The 18,629-nt window shown below is 27.5% G+C and overlaps 1 long non-coding RNA gene across 2 annotated transcripts; it reads right to left on the bottom strand.

The window, feature by feature from the left end:
• Positions 1-3,551: 3,551 nt before the first annotated feature.
• LOC142325401 (uncharacterized) lies at positions 3,552-18,275 on the bottom strand. Of its 2 annotated transcripts, none has more exons than XR_012756531.1 (6): positions 18,003-18,275; positions 14,394-14,582; positions 13,127-13,732; positions 10,872-11,002; positions 10,491-10,576; positions 3,552-6,457 (listed from the first exon to the last, which is right to left on the bottom strand). It is a non-coding gene; the product is annotated as an uncharacterized LOC142325401 (long non-coding RNA). The 2 variants fall into 2 exon arrangements; XR_012756532.1 differs by lacking the exon at positions 3,552-6,457 and adding an exon at positions 8,160-8,247.
• Positions 18,276-18,629: the final 354 nt, after the last annotated feature.

Raw genomic sequence — 18,629 nt, 5'->3', positions numbered from 1 at the left:
GCAAACATCCTGCCGTATGGGGGTAACTTAAGGGGGCGGGTATAAAAAATTTCAAAATTGAAAGTATTTAATAATTTTTTTTAAATATAATTAATATCCAATTGTTTTCATATATTTCCTACATCATATTGATTACACCTGTTTATTACTTTATTACGATTAAAAAGGGAAAATTAAAAAAAGTTTTTACTGGAAAGTAACAGGTAATAAACGCTTTATTAAAGAACCTAAAAATTTTTATTTATTGCATGTAAAAAATGTTTCTTTGTTATATTTACTAATCAAACTGATATTCTATAAATATTAAAGACATATATATATATATATGCTACTTATTTCTTGATCGAATACCGACTGGAGCTAGAATTTGTCTATTAAGTAATATCAATAATATGTGAATATATATTGGGGTTTCCTACTTAATTATGTTTCATCCTAAAAGGATGAAACTGAATAAACGTGGATTATTAAATCCCTGTTGTTATATTTAACATGTTGAATAAAAAATACCTACACAGATTCTACTTTCATAATTCTGAGAAAATATATCTTGAGTGGCATGTTTAAAGTAAACTTCAAGCAATTAATACTGGAAAAATGGATTTCATATATCTAGTTTATTTACCAAAAGTGTTAAATGATTTAACAAACGGATCATATGAAGGACAAAACCTTAACATCAGATAGTCTTTTATGCAAAATTCACAAAGTGCATATTGATTTGCAGGGATGATATGTTTTCTTAAGCTCCAAATAGAAAAACATACATGGGGTGAGCTTAAGAAGTCAATATTTCACCCCCATTCTTATTATCTGGAACTTATGTATGATCTTCAATTAATTTCATTAACACCATTATTTTTCACTTGTGGTGTAGCCTGCTGATTTTAGGGTTGTTAGATGAATTAAATTGTTAGCAATAAAAAATTTTTTAAATTAATTTTCCTGTAATTTAAGACTAACTTTTTTAATATGACAACGCATAATAACAATGCATTAATTTAAAAAAAGATGGCTTGGAAATATTATGCGTTTGTAATTTATATAAAGTGGTTCATCTTTCCATGTAAAATATATGGATAAGAGTTTACCATTATCATACGTAAAACTTCCTATAGATTGTTATTCCTGTGGAGCGGTTTTGAATTTTACATTTTGTATCAGATTATTTACAGTTTTTAAAAAATTACTACCGTTCATTTTAACAGTTTGTAAAACATTTGGCATGATTAATAGATCATCCTGTGTATTTGTGCCATGTTTATTCATCTGATTATATTTATTTTCTGTTTATACAAAAAGTAGAGTCCCCCAAACTATCTTCTAGACATGACAATTGCTAGTGGTGGGGGAAACTTTAGCCGATAATAGTTACTGATAATACTACTTAATTATAATGGTAGTGAGCAGGTGGGATACAAAATTTTGATATAGATACGAATGGACATAAATTATAGTTTAAAGGTTAGCTACTAAACTTTCCAAATAAATTGGTACTGAAATGTCATTTTTAGATACTGCTTTCTAACTGCTAAATGTAAAGAATTAATGAAATATCTTCTTAAAATAAGAAAGAATTTAACAAAAACAGTACAGAAATTTGGAGATGTAAAAACGAATCAAAAAAGATAGTAATTATTATTTAATAAAAAAGTTATAGTTACTAAGATTTAGTAACTAGAGTTACGATTTAGTACTAGAGGTACTTTAGATTAAGTACTAGAGTAAAGTTATAGTTACTAAGATTGAACCTTCTAGTTGATCTTTATGTCTATGTTGAGTGAACTTCTTTGTGTTATATATGGTGTAACAATAATATTAAGAAATATTATAATAAATAAAAAAAACAATATGAACGTGAGCATGTGTGTATATTTTTATAAATATATTACAATTTTTTTTTTTTTTTTTTTTTTTGTTAAGCATGTAACAATTTCAATATAAAGCAGTTGGTTCAAGCGCGAAATACAAGATGGGGTACCCACAGTTTTGCATTTGAAATATTTGTTTAGTAGATATTAAATATTTGTAAATAATAATATTTAGTAAATATTTGTTTTTTATTTGTAATTTTTTTTTTACGTAAATATTTCTTGTAATTTTTTTATTTTTTTTAATGTAAAGATTTCTTTTGACAGTAGTTTTTTTTTTTTTTTTTTGTTATATTCAACTGTAAAATTTCTTTTGGTAGTTTTTTCTTGTAATTTTTTTTGTTTAACGTAAAGATTTCTATTGACGGTAGTATTTTTTTTTCTTTTTTTTTTTAATTACATTCGACTGTAGTGTTTCTTTTTAATTTTTTTATAATCATTTATGTAAATTTTCTTTGTAACTATTTCAATATGATGAAAGTAGTAGGCAGCAATTTCTTTTTGTAATGATTTTTTTTTACGTAAAGTTTCTTTCCTTGGTAGTATTTTCTATTCAATTTCTTTAATGAATTATGTAAATTTTTTCTGTAACTATTTCAGTATGATGAAAGTAGTAAAAAGCAATTTTTTTGTTACTTTTTTTTTATGTAGCAATTTCTTTTGACTGCAGTTTTTTTTTCAGTTTTTTGTAATCATTTAAGTCAATTTTCTTTGTAACTATTTCAATATGATGTATGTAGGCAGCAATTTTTTTTTGGTGGGTAATTTTTTTTTATGTAAAAATTTCTTATGTTGGTAGTATTTTCTATTCAATTTCTTTAATGAATTATGTAAATTTTTTCTGTAACTATTTCAATATGATGAAAGTAGTAAAAAGCAATTTTTTTTGTTACTTTTTTTTTTTGTAACTATTTCTTTTGACTGTAGTTATCTCTTTTTTGTAATCATTTATGTCAATATTTTTTGTAAATATTTCAATATGAGGTATGTAGGAAGAATTTTTTTTTTTTTTTCATTTTTTTTTTTTTTAGTTATTTAACAATTTCTTTTGACTAGTTTTCTCTTTTTAAAATTTTTGTAATCATTTAATTTAAACTTTTTTTGTTAACTATTTCAATATGAGGTATGTAGGAGGCAATTTTTTTTTTAATTTTTTTTTTTTTTATGTAACAAATGCTTTTGACTGTAGTTTTCTCTTATTAAAAATTTCTTAATCATTTAATTTAAACTTTCTTTGTTAACTATTTGAATATGACAGCAGTAGGCAGAAATTTTTTTTCTTCGTAACTATTTCAATATGAGGTATGTAGGAAGCAACTTTTTTTCTTTTTTTTAAGCAATTTTTAATTTTTTTATTAATTTTTTTTTTTTTAGTTATGTAACAATTTCTTTTGACTAGTTTTCTCTTTTTAAAATTTTTGTAATCATTTAATTTAAACATGTTTGTTAACTATTTGAATATGATGACAGAAGTAGGCAGAAATCAGAAATTTTTCTTTTAGTAGTTTTTTTTTTTATGTATAACAATTTTTTTTTTTTTTTTATGTAACAATTTTTTTTAACATTTTTTTTTTTTTTTATGTAACGATTTCTTTTAACTGCAGTTTTCTCTTTTTCAGTTTTTTTAATCATTTATGTGAATTTTCTTTTAAGTATTTGAATATGATGTATGTAGGCAGCAATTTTTTTTGGTAGGTAATTTTTTTTTTTTTTTTTTAATATGATGACCAATTTTTTTTGTAATGTCTTTTTTTTATGTAATTATTTAGTTTGATTATAGTTATTTCTTTTTCAATTTTATGTAATCATTTAGGTCAATTTTATTTGTAATTATTTCAGTATGATGTAAGTTGTAGGCAGCAATTTTTTTTTTCTTATGTAACGATTTCTTTTTTGTAACAATGTAATCTTTTTTTAAACATTTCAAGATTAAGTAGCTGGTTCAGGGCAAAATAGAAGATTCTGTTCCTACAGTTTTTCAAACTTTTTAGATACTCGTTAAATAGATAATATTTATAACATGAAAAAATAAACTAGATTGGTAAAAATTATATTTAAAAATAATTAGATTCGTGACACTAGTCCTGTGTTTGGTTAGAACCAACCTAGGTGTAGACATTATCAGTGTTATGGTCGGGTAACCCCTGATGCTGAAAAACATGTTATGATATCTTGATACTGTATTTTATATGTTTTTACTGTTATTTGGATGATGTGTATGAAAGATGTTATATTTCCATATTCAATTTCTAACCGTTGTAATAATTATAATGGACTACAGACAAATAGTTTCCTAACAAAATTGAATTCTTCAATTTTAGATCAATCAAATACCAAGAGATATTACAATTGAAATTCTGTAACAAATACAGATTTGAAGATCCAGAATATTTCTGGAGTATGACTTATTTTTTTGTATAATTCTAGTTTTTGATATATTATTGATATAGATAATATATAATATACATTCGGATAATGGTAAACGGTGATATTTCCCGTTTACTTCAGTATACTACTTGACTGTTGGTATGTGAAACTATCAACGTGCGTACAAAAGTAGAGAACTGTATAAAGAGTATAGTGGATGATAATTGTTCAGAATCAAGAAAGTAGATGTAAGTGAAATATGAGAGAAAATTGTCAGCTTTGACCAAAAGGGAATGCATGTTGATGACCAATTATTAGACCTAGTTTGTTACATTTGTTATTCTACAAAAATTCAGACTTGAAGCAATCGGATAAAACAAATAAATGTGAAAATAAGGGCATACAGAGCTGTAATCAAAGCAACCGGCGCTGATTTAATACTGACGGGTCAGTTGAAAAGCAGCAAATGCTGCAAATACATTAACTACATCAAAAACCTGTTTATACATAACACCTATCACAACTTTGTTTTACATACTTTATCTCCTACTTCTCCTTAACAAACACCTATTAGCTAAATCACACCAAAACCCTATATATCCTTATGCTGATCAAATGTTCAATTCACCCCTACTTCTGCCCAAGTTACCCATAATAAACCCCCCGTCCCTATTAGTGCTGATAAAATATTACCTAAGGTCATGTTGGGTCAGAACCTGAACCTGGTCCTAATCATGATAGGACAGGTCAGGACTAGACAGGACAGGACAGGTAAGGTGTTTATGTCAAACAAATCCCTGATGCAGTTAATGTTTCACAGGATCTACTACTTTTCTCCTTAACCGTCAGCATTAACCATCCAGAATATTGACTCTTAACTAATGAACTAAGTTTTTGTGTGTTGTAGCATTTGTTGTAAGAATGCAAGTGTGTTATTTGCCATTTTTTTATCCTTACATGTTCTTTGTGAATGGGAAATATCATTGTCTGATCTGATAGACTAAGTTTCTCTTCATAGGTAACTGTTGTTTTCTGTAGTCCATCGTAACTATTACAGTATGACAAATGTTAATGATTAAATATTAATATAAAATATTATAATATGAATATTAAGTAAGAATATGTGTCAGCATCAGGGGTCTGAAACAAAAGATGAATCAAGAAAAAAATATTAGTATAGAGTCTATTGTTTATCAGCAATGAATTTTATATGTATTAAGTGTACCCTGCATACTGTTGCTAGTGTCTTCATCTAGTTCGTTTCTAACCTAATGAGGCACTAGTGCTGCGTTAACATAACCTCAAGGGCGCAGGTACTGCATACACAGTGTCGGCCACCTTGGAATTTCTGTTTTCACTGTGGGAAACTCCGTTTGGTCTCAGGGTTTTCAATTAACGAATATTTCAAAGGTTGTCAAAACTGAGGATTCGTCATCTTCTATTTCTCATCTACTACTGCCTACTATTGATGAATGAAGCTTTTTTATTGTTGTCTCACAGTGTTGTCAATTAAATATTTCAAATATTTTTTGTTGTCATCTTTTATTTCCCGCCTACTTAACTGCTGCCTACTGTTGTTGAATGAAGCTTTTTTATTGTTGTCTCACATTGTTGTCAATTAAAAAATATTTCAAATATTTTTTATCTTCAATTTCCTGCCTACCACTGCCTACTGCCTACTGCCTACTTAACTGCTGTCTACTACTGAAGAATGAAGCTTTTTTCAGTGTTGTCAATTAACAAATATTTTATGTTTCATCTTCTATTTCCTGCCTACTACCTCACTTACATCACATATCTACTTTACTGCTTACTACCTACTTAAGTGCTGCCTACTTTTGATGAATGAAGCTTTTTTTATTGTTGACTTACAATGTTGTCAATTAACAAATGTTGTTAATGTTGTCATCTTCTATTTTCCACCTACTACTGTCTGCTAGTTACTTAACTTCTGCCTACTACTGATGACTGATACTTTTTTATTGTTGTCTCACAGTGTTTTCAATAAACAAATATTTCAAACGTTGGCAAAACTGAGGATTGTCATCTTCTATTTCCCGCCTTCTACCAACCTCCTAACTACACACATACTGCTTATGAATGAAGATTTCTTATTGCTTTTTATCGGAACCGTATTCATTTACCATCAAATACGTAACATTTTGTTGGTAGAATTAAACTCAATCCAAATCGATTTGTCTTATGCCATCTTAACATTTCTGAAAGAAAAAACATATCAGAAAAAAATTATTAGTATAGAATAATTTGTTTATGAACAATGAATGTTATATAAAATAGAAAAAGAAACATTTTAGATGGTCATCGCTTTTATAAAACTGTCACTCATTTCGTTCTTAAGCATTACTAATTCTAGAAGACTATTCCCATCCACTTTCTCCATGGTTTTAATGTTCAAATTCGATGATAAATATTGTTAATTTGTTGCTCGACTAATATTTCAGACCATGTAAACACTACAGTTATTTCTACTCTTATGATTATACTATGTATAATTCTGTATTCCATAAACAATTGCAATCTTTTTTAATAAAGAATATATATGATTCATCAATGCACAATCTAACTGCTTATCTCACTGAATTTTGAACACTACATTGTTTTTATAATGTTTACACCGTCTGAAACAGGAATGAGCATGTTTGTTTATCTTTTGAATTTTTTTTTTGAAAATTTATTCTGTGTACAAAACCATTGATTGCATAATAATTCTGTGAGTAATTAAAAAAAACATAAAAAAAAACAATAATTATATTATATTTATTAAGTATAATCTTAGAATATGATAATAAATTTTCATTTACGGTTGATATCAAAGCGAGACCTGAAATAAAAAATTTGATTTTCTCTTCACTTCAGTTTATATACAGAACTAGGTTTGTAGTTATTTTACACAGCTAAATTATGAAAGAAAATTAAAAAATCAACTATTTATATTTTCAGAAAGCTACCTGTTGAAATGGGTACCACAATTTGACTTCTGGAAAATGTCGACATGTCTTCACATTTCACATTCTCCAGATCCCAAAACCACCCTCAGTTCAAAAGTTTATATATACATTTATGTATATGTATTATCTATATATTTCACTTTCTTGTGGACACAATAATGCCATAATTTTGCGCCAATCACTTTCAAATTGATACATAAAATATGACCCAAAATATCGGTCGTGTTCATTAATGGGAAATATCAGACCATTGGGGTGGAAAAATATCACTAAAACTTGGGGTGGAAATATCACTAAACATTGGGGTGGAAATATCACTAAAACTTTCTTATTAAGTAAAATATCAAATTCGTTTAAAGTTATCTAAGTAAAGTATTTTACTGGCCCAGGAGATAGAAAATATAGGGTTTCAAAGACAAAAATATTGTATACCACCTCCCTTAATAGGCACAGTATCGAATCGGTTTAATACGGCAAGGGATGACCAAAATATTGCTGGAATTGTAAGAAGATGGGGCTTTATCGTATGCTAAACAAGTGAAACTTTTTCCGCATGCAACCTTTGTCGTATTGAGTAAAGTTTTTTTAACTTTAAGGTGGAAATCTTCTTTTATTTCGTATTTAGCACCGGTGAAATCTACCTCTGCCTTCTGGTGTGTCAAAAGGGATTATTTTTACGTAACATATTTCACTCGTTCCTAGAAATATGAATATTGCTAGAAAATTTGGCAAATATTTAATTAACGGACATCACGGAATGTTGTGCTGAAAATGTACATATATGAAGAAAGATAATATCTAATATTTTTTAAACAATTTTAAAAATATTAGAAAATTGTTATAAAATATTTTATAGTGAAAATAATTCATTATTCACAAATATGTAATAAATTTTTACCTTGCAATGTATTTTTTTTCAAATGTTATTTTCTTTAGTGATTAAATTTTTTTTTTTTTTTTTTTTTTTTTTTTTTACTATAACTTTCTTTTTTCCACTTAACCGCACAGTGAGTGATCGTTCAATAATACTTCAATTCCATCTGCAAATATTATGATAGCTTAAGTTATTCAATGTAAATATCATATGAAATTAAAAAAATAAAATTCATATTTCAAAAAATTAGATTACAATTCAGTTCAATTTTCCTTCTAAAAAATAATTTATGTGTTATGTATAGTTCAATTAAAAAAAAATCCAGTTATAGTAAAATGTAAAAAAACACGTTTGCTCTTTCAAAAATATTACAAACTACTTGGTTGACAGAAGACAGAAAAAGTGTAAAGTAAATGTATGGACAAAACAAGTCTCCTTAATAGAATTGGATATTATTACTGATTAATTGGTGGTTAGCCTGTGGTAACCATTTCTAATCCCAATTATAAAACCATCCCGTTTAATGAAATGTATTTGGTGAAGGGGTTTACTAGTCTTAAAATATTTTTGTTACTTTAATATATCATTAAAAGTAAATTGTAGAAGGGGCAATTTTACAATCTTATTTACTTCTTGAACTGTAGAATAATAATGGTATTCTATTTGTAAACATAAACTTAAAACTAAACTGAAACTTTTAAAAAAGATTTAATTTCTTAAATTAAATTAAACATTTTGAATTAGTTAAATTAAATCCATTTCAAGGTGTAATTTTGAACGTTATTTACATTAGATTTACCATGAATCTTAAGATTTGCCCATTTTTTAATAATAGAAATGATTTTTTAAATTAAAAAATAATATAATGTTTTTATAGATATATTTTAATTATAATTTGAAGCAGTATATGCCCTATTGGTTTATTTTTATTGTTTCTTCTTATTTGATTTAGTGGATGGAGACAGCTATGACACTATGGACGTGCCACCAAGCATGAGATATTTAGAAAAATTAATTTTAGTTGAAAAACCAATAAATAAAATTCCATTATGACTACTTCTTTCTTTTTCCTGTTTAACCTCTGGTAACTACCTTTCAGATAATACTTCAGAGGATTAATGAGGATAATATGTATGAGTGTAAATGAAGTGTAGTCTTGTACAGTCTCAGTTCGACCATTCCTGAGATGTGTGGTTAATTTGAAACCCAACCACCAAAGAACACCGGTATCCGCGATTTAGTATTCAAATCCGTGTAAAAATAACTGGGGTAAATACTTGTGTTGTTTAACACAAAGTACAGTTAAAGCTGTATAAGAGGCACATCATCCATTTAACTCATTTTAAATGAATAAGCATATTAGATAAATAAATCTAAGAACATTACATTTTTTATTACACTCAATGATAGGATTTCAGACCAGTTTATCGGCCATCTGAAAGGTAACTCAAGTTAAACATTGCTCTAGTAGTGCCGCTTTTACCTATTTGTCTGTCACACTATTAAGTGCATATTGCACAAATATTAAGTGCATTACCAGTCACAGTATTAAGTGCACATTGTATTAAGTGCAATCAGAGCAACCTTACAAAATATTTTGTTAGTTTCAAAATAATGCAAGTTCTGTTTGTTGATTGCCTTTGATAGTTATGACTGCAATCTCTGGTCTGCAGTAACTATCTTCAATTAATTAAAGATATATTAATGAAATATATTATAAACGGTTTATAATAATTTATTTAAATAATGAATTATTTACAAATACTTTCCTGTTATTTGAGAAAACTTCTAAAAGATTACATTATATTCTAAACTTTTATTACTATTACGAAAGATGACAAATGTATGCATACAGGGATCATATCAGTAAAAAAAAAATATCGCATAAAGCGACTGGTTGTGCTGTGTTGTAGTTTTTCTCATACTGCTAACATTTCAAAACTTGTGATCTATGACCACTCATTTTCTGTCAGTTGCTATTACGATTAATTGTCAAAATTAATAGATTCAAAATTACCACTGCATTAGGCGGCAAGCATCTCCACATAGATAGGCACATTAAAAGAGCTAATAGGACACATTGTATTGATTTTAATCTGATTTAGTAGTTAGCTAGAAGAGGTTAATTTGAAACCACTAACCCAAACGAGTGTCAAACTTCGCAAGTTACAAAGCATTAATGGCTATCATTATAGGCTCATTGCATAATGTAATGTTACAAAAAATTTCCTTTCATTTGCTAGTTATGATTGACAGTGCATTACGTTTTCAACTTCCTTTGTAATTTTTTTTTTTTGGAATTATTTTCAGATTTACCTTGTAGTTATATCTAATAATCAAGTACACTAAAAAGGTTTCTATAATTTGAAGTTAGTCCAGTACCTGCTGAAATGTATTGATTTTGCTTACCTTTTATTCTAACACGGTAGTTTTAACATCCATAGCATATCGTTGTCGTCAACATGACTAATATTGGTTAACATTTGCCATAAAATCTGAAAGGTAAAATATGCATGTAATATGATTAAAAAAATTGAAATTAATATTGTTTATATATTAATTTTGTAAAGTTATTTAAAATATGTATATCATAAAAATGAAATAATTTTTTTTTTATTACATGAACCTCATGTATAATGCATTGTTGCACAAGCATCTTATTATTAGTCTTTTCCTTCTTTGGAAAGGGTATCTCCATTTCTTTCATTCCTACATTTCCCTTATTCTTTTTATATTCCACATCTATGTTAATTGATTAATTTATTAGTTTTATATGTAATAAATTTTTACCTTACAATGTAGTTTTTTCAAATGTTATTTTCTTTGGTAAGATTAAATTATTATAATTATTTTTTTTTCGATAACTTTCTTTCTTCCACTTAACTGCAATGAGTGATCGTTCAATAATACATCAATTCCATCTGCAAATATTATGATAACTTAAGTTATTCAATGTAAATATCATATGAAATTAAAAAATAAAATAAAATTCAAATTTAAAAAATTACAGTTTACAATTCAGTTCAATTTTCCTTTTAAAAATAATTTATGTGTTTATAATGTATAGTTCAATTAAATTTAAAAAAAATCCAGTATTAGTAAAATGTAAAAAAAACACGTTTGCTCTTTCAAAAATAACAAACTACTTGGTTGACAGAAGACAGAAAATTAAATTAAACAATTTGAATTAGTTAGATGATTAAATCCATTTCAAAATGTAATTTTGAACGTTATTTACATTAGATATAAAAAGAATCTTATGATTTCCGCTTTTTTTTAATAGTAGAAATGATTTTTTAAATTAAAAAAATAATATAATGTTTTTATTGATATATTTTAATTATAATTTGAAGCAGTATGCGCTATTGGTTTTATTTTTTATTGTTTCTTCTTATTTGATTTACAGTATTGTATGTAGTACAAAAATGTGCAACATATTATCGTTTCAAATTGTTTTTTTAACTCAAGACGTTGAGAAAAACAGTTAAAGCAGGAGGGATTAGATTCGGTTAGTTTGTATATAGTTGGCGTCTATTTTATTTATTAACTTAAGGGTCTTACTAGACTGAGTGACTCCTACATGTAGGCAACTGATGCTATTAAAATTTTAAGTTATAACTACCATGTGGAAGGGAATTTCATTTGAATTCATTTCAGATGTTGGGATTTGAATTAATGAAAATTTTACTATTACGAGTTTTGAACTCTTAATAAGAAGATTTTTTTTAATTTTCTTATCTCAAAATGATTCATTTTAGAAACTGCAAGGGGACAAAGGAGAAAGTTTGGGACAGAAGTGGATGGAGACAGCTATGACACTATGGACGTGCCACCAAGCATGATGACATTCAGAAAAATCAATTTTAGTCGAACATTTCATATTCTACCAGATATGTTGTGTTGAATCTAGCGGGTATACACATATGTACAACTTACAAGCAGATATTTTTGTTCCTATTCAATTTTGAACTTTGGATCTAAAAATAATAAATATTTGGAACAGGTTTAATCTACATAATATTCATATTTCTATATTTTGATGACTAATAATCCATCTTTTTAAACTTTATGTATGGGCTTGTACTCCAATAGCAAACAGATAGTTTTACTAATATTAGTGGACTGATGCAAGTGATGGAATTATTGCATTGTGCACCGTTCGCTGTGCTCTGTGCGTTGACTTGTTTCATTATTTATGAAATTTTTCGTTAATATTCATTTACATGATATGTGTTCTGAGAGATATTAATCGATCTGTACTTAAATAGAAGTGAAACATTTATAGTGTTGAATTAAAATATCATTAGACAAATATAAAAATATAAGAAAATTCATTAATGAATAATAAATCATTACTGTTCATTTTACTGACTTTTCAAACAAAAGTGCAGTAATATTTTCGGTTGCATAGGGGGAGTAAATTTTCTTTACGTTTTTAGCTATGAGGAGTACCAAAATTACTATTCATATAAATTGTCATTCCTTATTATGTTTTTTTTTGTAAACTTGTGTGTAAAATGCTGTCACTTGAAAATCTCCAAAACTACTAAATCACTTTTATTGAAAACTAGTTATGCTGTAGCACTATATCTAAAGCATTTAAACATTTCATAAATGGTTGAGGCCTTATTGATTTACTCTAAATATAAAGTCAAAAAGTGTATACGGGGCAAGTTAGAATCGTGGTTCGTTATGATTCTGCAAGTTGGAACAATGATGTTTCTTTATCTGCGGTATCTATTGTTAGCAGTGTTCTTCGCCATATTCAGGTAGCATTACAGACTTTGAGGATCATAATGATTGTATGTATTTGAGCGGGGAAAAAGGAAACAAAATAAAATAAGGAAAAGTCATTCTTCTTACAGAGAATTATACAATAATTATTTTCTATTCTTCCAATGATGTTAAATTATAAACAATATATCAACAATTTAATTAAAAATATAAGCAAAAGAAATAAGGAAAAAGGATAAACACAATAATAAAAAATTAAAATAAACTGAAATATTAAAAACAGTAAAAAAAAACAGTCTAATGGAACATACCTCTATAGCAATGCAATCAAGAATCTCTTAAAATACCAGCAACTGCTTGGGCTGAGTCATATTATCCGCATGTTTGTTATAAACCCGCTAGGTGGCACTAACTACTTTACGTAGCTTGATAAATGTGTCAACCATTTCGTTGTATTGCAAAACAATTGAGTGATGTATCAAGCTGAACATCAATTTGATAAAAATTCTATATAGTGTTGTGAAATGTGTGTATCGCTGTAAGGCTGGTTGTAAAATACTCTTGATTTCTCCACGTACTTTATGTTGATGAATTTCCCACAATTTGGTGACTGTAGGATGCAATAGGATATACTGTGGCCAAGGAACGAAAGTTTTTGTAGAGATTGAATAGTGTATTTCGGAGAGATTTAACCAGCTTTTTACTATATCTGGTTCCAAAAATGTATCCACTGTTGGTGCACAATTCAATTAAAGAAATTGATTATTCTGCTTTGGCCCTGGTCTAGTGAGGATTCTATACTGGCCAGGCCATCATTTTCTTGCCTAATTCACAAGATATTCTTTTCTCCTTATTTCAATCCATTGTTTCTTTCTACAGGCTAACAAGAGCGACAGCATGATTTACTGTAGAATGATCTGTAACAGAAAATTATTAAGTAACTGTTATAAAAGACTCTTGCTTTGTACGGATGCCTCAAACTGGTACAGTACAAAAATTAACTAAAGAAAGATCTTAGCTTAAAATTTAACTACATTTCTAATGTAGTCAAAGAAAAAAACATGTACTCTATAAGTAAGACGTAATTAATACAGTAGCTGTTTCATTTTTTCCAAAATCTACAAAAAATAGTTAAATATTGGATTAGTCATAACGTTCAGATTGGATTAGTCGTCCCAAGGAAGAAGTAATCATTTTCATTATCTATCAGCTTAATAGCCCGGTTACATTCGGCGTATAGTATAATAATGTTTATAAAATGAAATACCTATCCTATTGGAATTTAACTAGTATAACCAAATTATCTGACTGAAAGTCTTGTCCATTTCTTAAATTACGAAACTTTTCTGTAAAACATTTTTTTAGGATTATTTACATACATTAGTTTATTAGAACTATTAATAATAATTAAACGATTAATACTTTACAGTAAATAAATTCCGACAGGAAAAATCAGTACCTAGGACACACATTCCCAAAACACAGACAAGTATTTAATTCTGGTATATTTGGTCAGCCTAATTTAACACATTATATTTAAACCAAGCACTTATCATGAAAATAATCCTTACTACATACCTGTGTCATCAGGAATGCTTGATATAGTTGATCGATAAAACGACAGTTTTCTTATAATTGTAGTTTCCTCGTAATACAAATTTTTGTGTTGTTTAGTTGCACCAAAACCAGTTTTTTTAGTCAGTTAATTCTTATGGTATTTTATTCAGTTGTCTCTAATATTTACCCACTTCTTCCATAAACAGTTTCCTGGAAAAATTTTATTTATTTATTCATTATATCTCCTCGTTAATTGTACTTAAAAACAAATAAAAGTTACTTATTCTAAAGTTTCTTATTATTAGAGTTTCTATATCTAGGTACGACACAATTTGGTGTTACAGTTTCTTTACAAGAGGAAGGGATGTTAGGTACTCCCGGGAAAAAAATAAGTTGGCAGTTACAATCACATTATTTTGATTGCAATAAATGAATAAAAAAATTATATAATATAAAGGCACTGTGTTGTCTATGACAAAATAAGTGAAATAATACTTATAATTATTACTTATTCAAGAATTAACATCCAACGTATACCAATAAACCTTATTAACATCAGAACTGAATAACAATAGAAGTTTACAGTATTTAAACACTGCAAAATGCCATCATAAATTTCATTTATTTTATTTGTTTCAATGTTTGTAAACAAAACGTTTAAATTAAAAAAAATAATTTTTGCTTAATACAAAAGGGTTGCCCACAAATGGGTTCAACTATATCTGCAATCACATCTGAAATTTACTTACATTGTGAAAACATCGTAATTATTGATATTTCGAACAAGTATCAAATATTAATCTGGATTAGATATGTGGACGACATATTGATCATATACAATCCTATGAAAAATGACAACAGATGACTATTTTAAATATATCTAACTACAACAAGGACTTAAAATTCAAGTTTGAAGTGGAAATTAACAGGAAAATATACTTTTTGGGCATTGAAATTGAAATATTAAAGAAAAAGCAGTTTATAGGAAATCAACCATAAATCATACTTCTATACACGAGGAATCTAATCATCCATGATCACAAAAAATTGGCTCGTATAGAAATTTAATTTTTAGACTGTTGCAATACACAATATAACAATAATAACCCACATAAACTCAAAAATGAAACAAATATGATAAAACAAATAGTTTCCAATTGCTTTTCAACATTACAGTGGAATAATAATAAATAAGTTACTAATATATTTCAGAAGAGAGGCATTTCTAATACAGCTGGCCATCTTTTTTTCTTTTTCCTGTTTAGCCTCCAGGAATTGCCATTCAGGTATTACGTCAGAGGATGATATGTATGATGAGTGTAAATGAAGTGTAGTCTTGTACCGTCTCAGTACAACAATTCCTGCATAATATGGTTAATTGATTCGCAACCACCAAAGATCACCAATATCCACCATCTACCTGCCTTTACAAGAACTTGAATGCTGGAACTCTCGAATTCCAAATCAGCTGATTAGGGAAAGACGTGTTCCCTACTAGATCAACCCGGTAGGATAAAGCTGTCCCTCTTTCTTTTTTTTTTGTTTAACCTCCAGGTCCACCGTTATATAGCTGATCATCTGCTACAACATAATAATACTATACAGACTTAGAAATTTTAGAAACATGGGGTAACAATAAAAAAATAAACTTCTTAGAAAAATACTACATTTATAAATTTAACACATAGAATGAGCATCCAACAAGTAGCTTTTGAAGACAATATTTTGATTAAAGCCCCAGTAAATTACAACTATTCACATAACTCATATCCAGCTGATTTTTATGGTTATTACTCAAAAAATTATATATATTTTCATTTGTTCATTTAATCATAACATCGCCATAATGTCATCAACTGTTGATACAAGTGGTTTGCAAAAGTACCTTTGAAGGTTTAATAAATTGATTCTTCAACTGTGTTTTGGTGTTAATTTAATTTATTCAACTTATAATATTATATCAATTGACACAGCGGTTAATGTGTTCAAAAAGTATTAGGATTTTCAAAAAATAAAAAAGAAGAATATATATCTGTATAGAAAAGACAGTGACAGCTTAAACAAATAAACATTCAAGATTATCTTTTTCTAAAAGCCATCTTTTAATAATAGATTTAAATTTTGTAAAAGTAACATTCTTTATTCCATCAGGTATAGTGTTGTAATGTCGAGGAGCTATGTAAAGGTAACACCTACTAATATCTCTTTACTTGGACTTGGTGGTATGAAGTTCCCAAATGATCGTATTTGTTGTATTTATCCAACTTTGATAAAAAAGATTTTTAAGACCTTATAAAGTATATGTATATCTTCGTCACGCATATACCAGTTCTTTCTTTAATTTTTGTATATGAGCTGCCCATGTAAGTCTATAATCTACAGGTATTCCCAAATATTTCATGTGGTCAGTTTCAATGAGCCAATTACAAGCTTTATAACTATTTGTATGCATTTGTAGGGCCAATGGTTCCTCCAAATTTTATCTTAATTCAAAACCGATTAACTTAATCTTTTCTGTATTCAGTTGCAGAGTTGTACTGAAAACACGCTAATCCTCTGGAGATCGTCATGGATCATCTTACAAAGTTCACTTATATCGTTTGCCCTGTAGCGTAAAGCTGTGTCTTCCGCAAATGTGTGATAGAACCGTTTCGAACACCTTCACATAAATATTTAACATATACTAAAAAGAGCTCTGCTGAAAGCGTAGAGGCCTGAAGAACATCACAGATGATGCGGAATTTGTTACCCAAAAAATACCACCTCTAACTTGCTGGGTCCTACCTGACAAAAAGCTAGCAAACCAGTCTCCACAGATTCCTCTGAAACTAGCATTTCATAGTTTTTTAGAAGTAGTCTGTGATCGAAAGCCTTTCTTATATCTAGAAATAATGCAGGGTATTTTGGAAAAAATCTAGACTATTTGTCTATTTGTAGCCCCCTCTTATAAGTAATATTCAAAAGCCTTATTATCTAACTTGATTTCACTGAAAAATTAATAAACCTATTTCAGATTTAACCTTTTCATCCACTTGGAGTAGATAAGCAAATTAATTTAATCAGAATTATTTATTATCTATTCTGGGATAATAATGAACATTTGTAAATGTTGAAACGTTAAAAAATAGCACTCATATTAAAGATTCACTTATTTTAATTACTTAAATATAAATATTCAGAACATTTTTATATTACAGTTTGTCATTAAATAGTGTGCCTTTTGTAATTTGTATTTAAATGAGTAGTTTTACTGTATAAACAATTACTTTCAATTAGGTTTTGTGAAATTTAATCTATTAATTTACATTTTAATTCAATTTAGGTTTTGAGCAGTTAAAGGTAAAAAACAAATTATTAAATTAATTTCAGAATGTATAAAAATCTTTTTTTTAATATTTAAATGAGTAGTTTTACTGTATAAACAATTACTTTCAATTAGGTTTTGTGAAATTTAATCTATTAATTTACATTTTAATTCAATTTAGGTTTTGAGCAGTTAAAGGTAAAAAACAAATTATTAAATTAATTTCAGAATGTATAAAAATCTTTTTTTTAATATTAAACGAGGTATGTAATTCTAAAAATTACAATTTTACTTTAATTTTAATTAGTACAAGTACTTCTACTTACTTTTTATTGGCATCCTTAACACATCCAAATAAAATATGCAAACAGACTAAATGTTTGACCAATTGTAACACAGTATGGATAGAAACAGACTTCAGAAGCTGAAGAAACAGAAACTGTCAGTCATCTTTCCAAACATGATCAATGAACTAAACCTTGTGTACGACGACATCAACATGGTGACACTAAAAAGTCTGATGATTTTTGACATATTCAAAACTGCCTTTCACTGGAAAATATATTTATATGTATTAATCTCATTATTTTTACACAAAAAAGTGCTACCAAATGTTTGAAGCTAAAGTACCTTATATTTGATACGTATATACATAGTTGTTAGGTTTTTCTTTGCAATACGTAGTTCATTATCTTTTTTTTCGTAACAGAAATTTAACAATCAATAAATCCAAATTAGTTACTCTATTATTTTTAGTTTTGGTTAGAAATAGATATTAAATGTCTTTATTTGTAAACAAAGATTTAACTGTTATTTTTTATAATTCATATCATGTAGTAACTTCATTAAAATGTTGCCGGGAAATAATTTCCAAGAATTTATATTTAGGGTTATTTTTTCATATAGTTTTATGTATATACGTTAAGTTACGGAATTTGTAAATTATTTACACA

Source organism: Lycorma delicatula, chromosome 5 (genome assembly GCF_047948215.1).
Source record: "Lycorma delicatula isolate Av1 chromosome 5, ASM4794821v1, whole genome shotgun sequence".
In the NCBI taxonomy this organism is placed as follows: domain Eukaryota; kingdom Metazoa; phylum Arthropoda; class Insecta; order Hemiptera; family Fulgoridae; genus Lycorma; species Lycorma delicatula.
The sequence above is the reverse complement of the archived record's forward strand: the minus strand, read 5'-3'. Positions and strand labels throughout refer to the sequence as shown.